Here is an 8,934-nt window from a genome sequence, read left to right as displayed (position 1 = left end):
ACTTTTCGTCTTGGATCCACAGTGCCAGTGGCTGCATGACTACATTTACACACACAACTCCATACAGGTTCAGTGGAACAACAAGCAACACACACTTAAGAGCATAAGACAGGATACTGAAAGTGCTGCAGCAGAGTTGACGCCTCTAGAGAGAAGTTTTTTTAGCACAGTGACCCGAAGTTAGAAATTATGAAAGAAACTTAAAACCCCAGTAAAATGTCAAGTAAATTATCTATAATCCATAAAAGTTGCAGTCAAAAACACAATGTGCAAAAGCCATTTTTAAAAGTTCTCCATTTACAATAACAGAGTCCTTAGGAAAGGAACACAGATCTCCACTGACAGCTCACATACTCTTCATACACATCATCTCTTACCTCCAGGTCACAGGTTAAGGCCCATTTTATTCAAAACTAAGAGTACCACAACCAGCTTCATTTCAACTTCAATACGCCTGCTAAAGAGCTGATAAAATTTGACTGGAACTGATTGTTGGTTTTATGGTTTTTAGTGTTTTTTGCTGATTTTACTGAATGACTTATTTATTTCTATCCTATGTATTTATGCTGATGAATATGTTTTAACAAAGTTCTGCATGTCTGAGCCTGTACTTGTGCTGATGTTTGGTCTGCAAAGAAGTTCCCAACGGATAAGTAAAGTTAATTGAATTGAATTGAAATATGAGGAGTGTATTTACTTTTTTGAAATACTGTACATTTATGTCATATATATTTCAAAAATGTATTTAGCAATGAATAATTTATGACGATATTGACATTTCTGCCTGATTTCAGGTTGAAGGACTGCAGTTTGTCAGAGATCAGCTGGGAAGTTCTGGTCTCAGCTCTAAAGAAAAATCCTTCCAATCTGACAGAACTGGACCTGAGCATCAACAACCTGGATAATCCAGGATTTTTTCATCTGTGTGGTTTTCTAGAGAGTCAAGACTGCAGAGTGCAGATTCTGAGGTCAGACTCCATGTTTCATTTGTGTTCAGATCGATATAAGTAAGTAAGCAAGTAATATTTATTTGTATAGCACTTTTCTCAAACATTAGTCACAAAGTGCTTTACAGAGCAGGAGATAAAAAGACAGAGCAGATATGTTAAAAAGACACATAGAATACAAGACACATAAAAGTACATAAAATGATATATTACAGTTACGAGAGAGAGACCCAATCAATAGAACTGAAAAGCTTGATCATAAAAATGGGTTTTAAGTTGGGTTTTAAAAACATCAATAGAATCCAGTGAACGTAAAAATTGAGGGAGTTCATTCCATAGTCTGGGTGCCACTGCTTTAAAAGACCGATCTCCTCTGGTTTTAAGACGTGTCCGGGGAACCATCAGTAAGTTCTGCCCGGAGGATCTCAGCCTTTGGGAGGGCGTATAGGGCTGGATGAGGTCTGCAATATAAGGTGGGGCTTGTCCATGAAGGGCTCTGAAGGTCAGGACTAAGATTTTAAAATGAATTCTAAAAGGGACCGGGAGCCAGTGAAGAGACTTTAAAATGGGAGTGATGTGTGTTCTTCTGTTTGTGCGGGTCAGAAGCCGAGCAGCGGAGTTCTGAACCATCTGGAGGCGATTCAGTTCCTTTTTGTTCAGACAGGTGAAGAGGCTGTTACAGTAGTCTAAACGTGAGGACACAAAGGCGTGAATTATCATTTCTAGTTCCCGTTTAGAGACCATGGATTTGAGCTTGGAGATATTATGGAGCTGGAAGTAGCAGTTCTTTATGAGCTGGTTGGAATGATGCTCGAGAGACATTGCTTCATCAAACACAACTCCTAAGTTTCTCAGGCTGGGTTTAGTGTGATGGCTCAGGGAGCCTAGTTGAGATTTTATGCCTGGGATGACACTGTCTGGGGCAATGATCAGCGTTTCTGTTTTGTCAGGGTTAAGCTGGAGGCAGTTGTCATTTAGCCACTGCTTTATTTGGGAGAGGCAGTGAGTTAATGAGCTCAGTTTGTTGGACTCAGAGGGCTTAAAGGACAAAGTTGTTTTGACACTAAACTGTAGACATGAGGCTGATGTTCTCTCACTACTGGGGACCATCTTGATGGTAAATAGCGTATACCTATATAGCGCTTCCTACCCTCCTTCGAAGGCCCAAAGCACTTCACAGTGACTGACCCACTCACCCATTCATAGACACATTCACACTGGTGGTGGCTCCGCTGCCAAACACTAGCGCCAACCATCAACACATGGGTGTGCAAGGTGGGAATCAAACCCCCAATCCTTCAATCACAAGTCACCACCCTACAGCTGCACCACAGGCACCCCTAATTGATACTGAAGGCTATCTTCTTCTGAGCATCAGGCCATTCACTGTGACGCTACTTTGAGCAAGTACACCTTCGTGCACGCAAAGTTGGCATAAGTGCGTGACACAACCTGCACTCCGTACTCCTATCTCACTCATGACTCTTTTCATGTTTGCTGCATTGTCCCGCAAAATGACGTGGACTCGTTGTTTGTCAATACCCCAGTCCCTGAGCATTTTCTCCACAGCCTCTTTGATTCGTTTAGCTGTGTGGGATCCTCGAAACTCCTGTGCATGCAAGGTCGCATGGCGCAAAACAAAAGCAGAATCCACCCACTGAGCGGTGAGGCTTAACAGCGACATTGGAGCAACAGACGAACTCCAAATGTCTGTGGTGAACGAAATAAAAGGCACGTCCTTTAGCAAGCCCAGAAGTTTGTCCTTAACTTTCTTTTGGAGCGCTGGCAGAGCTTTCTCCGTGAAATAGTGACGAGACGGCATCTCAAAACGGGGCTCTAAGAAGTCAAGTAACATGGTGAGCCCCGGGTTTTCTACGAAGGCGAATGGTTGGTCACTTATCGCAGTCATCTGGGAAATCTTGGATATTATGGCCTGAGCCTTCTCACCGTCGCGCGGCAATTTCTCTTTTTTCTGGAGTGTTTGAAGCAGCGTGGGCTGTGTTGTTCTCGGTGGCTGTGATGAGTTAGCGAACTCCGTGTAATGTTAAGGATGTTTGTTTTTTAGATGTCTGATCAGATTTGTCGTGTAAAAAGCAGCCTTTTCCTTACCCCCCCTCGAAACTTTAATCTTGCACGTGTTGCAGTTTTCCATTGCGGTATCGTTTTTGTTGAAAAAGTCCATACGGCCAATTTGCACATGCTATCCCTTCGAACTGTTATTGCCGTATTCCGATGCATTTTACAACAGTAAAACGTCATGACATGTACGTCTATGGTCAAGTGACCACTCTTAAATTGTCGTCTTTGGTCATAGACTTCAAACCGGAAGAATTTTATAAAGTTGCATTCTTAAGATATAACACTTTTTCAGTATGATGAAAACAAAATATCGGGCCGCTGATCGGGATGTGACAGCCGATTCCGATCGAGTCCTAAATCACGTAATCGGGGCCGATTTCCGATCACGTGATTGGATCGGGACATCCCTACTGAAAACCAGACTACCATCATCAACACAGCTTCTGAAACCACAGCTGTGTGATAATATACACCACAGTATCAAGGAGAGGCAGCTGATACAGAAGCAGTACTTTGACCGAGGAGCAAAAAGGCTACCATTTCTGATGGAAGAAGAAAATGTGAGAGTAAAAGTCAAAGATAAATGGCAGCCTGCAGTTGTCGTGAGAGAACATGACAAACCCAGATCGGTCATAATCCAAACAGAAGATAGAAACGTCTACAGGAGAAACTGCAGACACCTTCTGAAAACCAGGAAAATTATTTTTCCACAAGAGAGCACTGAAGACATGCAGGATTTTGATCCTGTGACCAGTACAACTACAGAGACTAACCGGACATTTGTACCATCAACAGTCCCATCACCGATGAAAGGAATGGTGACACCAACTGTGAACCAGCAAGAGACAGTTAAAAGGTCCAGGTGTGGAAGACTGATTAGGCCACCAAAACGTTATTTGCAATGAAAATAAACAGTTATTTATTCTGTGAAGTTTGTAGATAATGTTCAACTATTTAATTGGAATTTGTATTTTTTCTTTGTGTTAGATAATTTTGCAAGTGGTTGTAAAAGCTTTTAGTTGTGTAATATAATATCAGAAGCAGCACTATTGTCAATAGGATTTCAGAATGTAGACTAGAAGACAAGAACTGAAAGGCAGTAGTTATAAAAGTTTATTTAGTTGTGGAAAATATCTAAAGGGGAAAGATGTGATGTATGGTGTTATTTTTTTCCCAACCACTAGGGGGAGTCAGTTACTTGTGTTATCTTATGCTTGCCTGTATGCAGAATGTCAGAGAGACAAACACGGACTAAGAAAGAAGACGCAGTTTAATACAGTCAGGTCTCCAAACATTTTTATAAAGGTCCACCATCATTACACGCGCATTTGAAGAGAACCCCAGGGAAAGCAGCCCCGAATGCGCACTGATGCAGCCTGCATGCGTGCAAGCACCCCACATCTCCAATGAATGGAAAAGACATAGATCAGATTTATTTATTGTGAGGAGTTCTACAAAAATCTACAATAAATTAAATTCTTCAAAGATTTTCTCGGTACCGGGGCTTCTCTCTCTCTCTGGAGGAGGATCTGTTAATACCGACTTTTAAAACTGAATAAAAATAATTAGTTTTCTCTAGTCAGTCAATATGTGGTTTCTTCAGTAATATTTATCTGTTGAATGGTCATTATTATTATTTTCTTAATTTATTACTGATTTATGTTTTTTATTCATTTTTTGTTATATTTATTTTTGAATTCATTATTTTGTGTTAAAAAATATATTTGAGAACATTGGAATGTTTTATCAGCACTTTTCTTGTGGATACCTGATGCGGCCCAGCTTCACCCAGACTCTCTTCTAGCGGCCCCCTGCTAAATTGAATTTGAGACCCCTGCTCTAAAAGACCCGAAGTATGAAAAACATGAACTTTGTCTTTAAATGAAACTCTGTTCTGCATTCAGGTTGTGGAGCTGCAGGTTGTCAAAGATCAGCTGTGATGCTCTGGTCACAGCTCTGAAGTCCAACCCGTCCCACTTGACAGAACTAGATCTGAGACGTAACAACCTTCAGTCTTCAGATGTTCAGCAGCTCCAGGATCTGGTCAAGAGTCCAAACTTCAAACTGCAGACTCTGAGGTCAGTAGAGGGTTTAAGTCAGTCCAGCTGCTTCCAGATGTTTGGTCCTAAAGTTAGTCTGAGAGCAAAGATGTAGAGTTTCCTGTGAAGCTGCAGCTTCTCAGTGAAGCTCTGAGGAGAATGATGACAGGCTTCAGGACAACAGTCAGCCAATCAGAGCAGCAGAAGCTCCAACAGGTGAAGATGACAGGAAGCTGCTGCTCTGAACAGAACTGAAGCTCCTCCTGCTCTTTCTGCTGCTGTGCTGCATCACTGACTGACACACCACCATCAGATAGAGACAAAACTTCATCTCTGGACTTCTGCCCTCTCATTGCAGGTTGGAGGTAGAGGCTCTCTCCATTATCAACTGATCACGCAGAGAGGAGCATCAGCAACAGCTGGTCTGCAGAGATGTTGTTCCTGGAGGTGGAGAGCAGGGTTATAGAGGAATCAGAGGAAGTGGAGATGAGTTTAAAGAAGTTCAATCTAAATTCAGCAGAATCTGATCATTTTCTAGAATGTCTGAAACTAGTAGAAACTTTCTGAGCATAAAGCCTGTTTTCTCCAGAGGACATGAATGAACAGAGTGGATGTTAGTGAGGAATGACAGAGAATCACTTTGATGCAGCTGCTGCAGCAACACTAACTGCATTGAAGCAGGAGGGAGAAGGGAGACACGTGCTGGCTGTTTTCAGAACTGCATCTTAGTGTCAGAAGGGTTTTATTGATTTTTTTCAACTATAGATTTTGAAAAATACATGTAAAAATATATATATAATTTATTGCAGAAATAATGAAATGTATTGATTAGAAAATAGTAAACAAACAAACAAAAACAAAGACACACTTATGTCACATTTGATTCATTAGATATAGTTATTATTAACTAAAGTCAGTAAAGTTTGGTTGATTGAAAAGCAGCGGGACGATGAACTTATATAATCCCACCCTATTTAGTTACTCCATTTTACGGTTTTGCATAATTATGTTATTTAGTTCAGATCAGATTAAATGCAACATTTTATTTCAATCACACTTCATGTAAGATGTTATTTATTACTTATTGATTATTAACAGAAAACAATTTTACATTATTTAGAAATCAGCACTACCTATTGCATATCAAGTTTTCTGGTAAAAATAGAGTGATTATTTATTATTCTATGAAATAATTCTTACATATGTTCAGTAACCGTAAGGATTCACACAATATGTAACAACCCTTGATTATCATTAGAACACATGATTAGCTTAATCCAGGTATCATTGCTACATATTTCAGACCAAGTAAACTTAATCAATACCTTATTGATTGGAATCAAAACATTTCAGTAATCATAACGGCATATTACAGAGTGTAAAACTGCTTTGTTGTAATTAAAAATGCTTGATTATTTCACCACATTCAAGTTAATGTGTTCACACATTTGGAATTATTCAAACATCAGCTGTTTTTTTAAATTCATCCTCATATTGTAAAATTAAAGTTACTTTAAACATTTTCTCGAATGTATGGATGTCTGAAAATTGTTTGAGCTGAACCTGTTCCAAATCTTAATGACACACACAGAAACTTTTCTTTGTGGCTCTTTTCAATATGAAATTAAAGTTCCTTCTTCTTTCCAGTTTGTATCCTCTTTCATTTTCTAAGAGCTGTTTTTGGATATTGTATGGTAATGTTTTCCCAATAGCTCTGTAGAGAGTTTGTGCAGTGTAAAAATCATTAAGGTCAGTTTTAAAATTCTGGATTGATAAAATAAATTGTTAGTGTGATCAAGATAACCGGCGTTGTGTATAATTCTGATACCTCGTTTCTGAAGCATAAAGAGAGGATGTAGTGAACTCTTATTATTATTACCCCAAACTTCTATAAAGTGGGTGAAATATGGTAATATTAAGGACATTTCACATGCGCTGCCATGTTACAGTCTGATCAGATGCACGTGAGATGCGCGTTCAGCGGTATTTACAAGTGAACAGCTGGATCTTTTTTCTGTTTGAAAACACGACCAGGTCCTTTCAAGTTTGTCTCGCGCTCCTCAAGCGGCTGTGTCTAATTCAGGCTGAAGCTGGAAAAGTGCAGAAGATTAAACTTTGGTTGGTGATTTTATGGAGGAGCTGTACCATTCCGTATGATACGCAACTTAAAATTTATAAGCTACAACCAAAACAGTGAAATAAAGAAAAACGAACATTAAACAAACAAAAAAGTCCAAAGGACATAACCTAAGATTGAAATCTATTTCTACAGAGTAAATCCTCATCTAAAAATGTTGACAGCATGCTCCTCTTGTTGTTTTAAACTGCTGCATCGGTACATTCCATTGAGGAAAACAACAGTAGGACAATGATTGGTACATTGTTGAATTGTAAAGTAGGTGTTAAAAGGTCTTCACGGACCGCATTGATGAAGTCTGCTCCCATTGGCTACCCGTCATGTGTCAATCAAACCCCCCAGACGATCAACGTCAGACCCACAAACGCTTATTGAGCCATCTGATTGGTCAATCTATAACTCTAATAACTTGTGATAATGGAAAAAAATCTTTAAAAAAAATAGGATTAGAAAAAAGAAGTTAATCAGAAAGCAGCAGAGGAAGAATGATTATTCTGACATATAAAATGACTGAGAAATAACTGTCTGTTTCTCAATGTAAGTCAATGGGACTTTGGCCTTTTTGCAACCCAGTGGTACTTCCTATATGGAACACGGAAGTAGGGGGGCTTGCTCTGTCCAGTTATTCTCATATACAGTCTATGTGCACAGCCCAGATCCCACATGAATGCATCACTCATTGGCGTTTTGACATGCCTTTCAAAGTGAAAGTTACACGTCACTGCAGTTACGCAGTGCAAGGGGCACTGGCAGATTTAAGGAGACAGCGCCGAATTTCAGCTGGGTTACAGAAGGTCCGGCAGAGAGACAGCAGAAGGGAGAAGAGATAACTGGGGCCCATTTCAAGAAGCAGGTTTTGTTGGAACTCGTGAACTTGAAATTCAGCAAAACTCTTGAGTTTTCAGTTTCAGAAAGAGAGATAACTTAAACCCGTGAAAGTGGGCGAAACCAAGCCCGTTTCAAGAAGCGGGTTAAGCTGAACTCAGAATCAATCACTATGGTAAGGATTTTAACAGACTGTTTTCATTCACTCCACCACCAGCATCGGGCGGGCGTGCGTGCACAGACCCAAACTGAACGAGTCTGACAGTGTCCGCTTTATTGCGCGCCGAAACACCAGACGTTCATTCTAATGAAATTATAATCATTCTTATTGGAGGTTGTTACACCTGCACACACATACAGGAAGCAGACTTCTAGAGTTGCAGAGATTATACGTGTTTTTGGTTTGTTTTGTCCTGACAGAAAGGCTGTGTGCACTGCTGCGACCAAGAATTTTTTTTAAACGCACCAAGAATTTTTTTTAGACGCACCAATGAAAAATCTAGTCGCAAATGCGACCAAATTGGTTGCACTCTAGAGTGCTGTATTGCCTTTCTGTGATTCAGCTTTGATCAAGAAATCTCTAATGAAAACAAGGGCCTCGTCATGTCTTTAGAAGGTCAAGTTTAGTCTAGGTATCTATTAGGGCTAGGAGATTAATTAATCTAATCGATTAATTCAAATTTGTTGTCTTGACAATTTATTTCTGGAAAAATCTAGATTTTATTTTCCAGCTTTCTGGGGCTTTTGTTGTCCTCTGTCTCTAGCACTGTTTGTCTATGCTTGTTTTAAATTAAAATATTTTTACTTTCTTTTAATTTTATTTTAATGATCACATTTTTGCTATTTCTTTTTATTTCTTTTGAGGTCAGTCTCTCCCTCCTTACTACCCAACCTAGCATACAAGTCA

At 39.7% G+C, this 8,934-nt stretch overlaps 1 long non-coding RNA gene across 1 annotated transcript; it reads left to right on the top strand.

Moving 5' to 3' along the window:
* Nucleotides 1-809: 809 nt before the first annotated feature.
* LOC118599479 lies at nt 810-6,867 on the top strand. Its single transcript, XR_004948859.1, has 3 exons — nt 810-968; nt 4,931-5,104; nt 5,424-6,867. It is a non-coding gene; the product is annotated as an uncharacterized LOC118599479 (long non-coding RNA).
* Nucleotides 6,868-8,934: the final 2,067 nt, after the last annotated feature.

The sequence above is a fragment of the Oryzias melastigma genome, linkage group LG13, assembly GCF_002922805.2.
Source record: "Oryzias melastigma strain HK-1 linkage group LG13, ASM292280v2, whole genome shotgun sequence".
Taxonomy (NCBI): Eukaryota; Metazoa; Chordata; class Actinopteri; order Beloniformes; family Adrianichthyidae; genus Oryzias; species Oryzias melastigma.
This window is presented reverse-complemented; position numbering and strand designations above follow the sequence as displayed.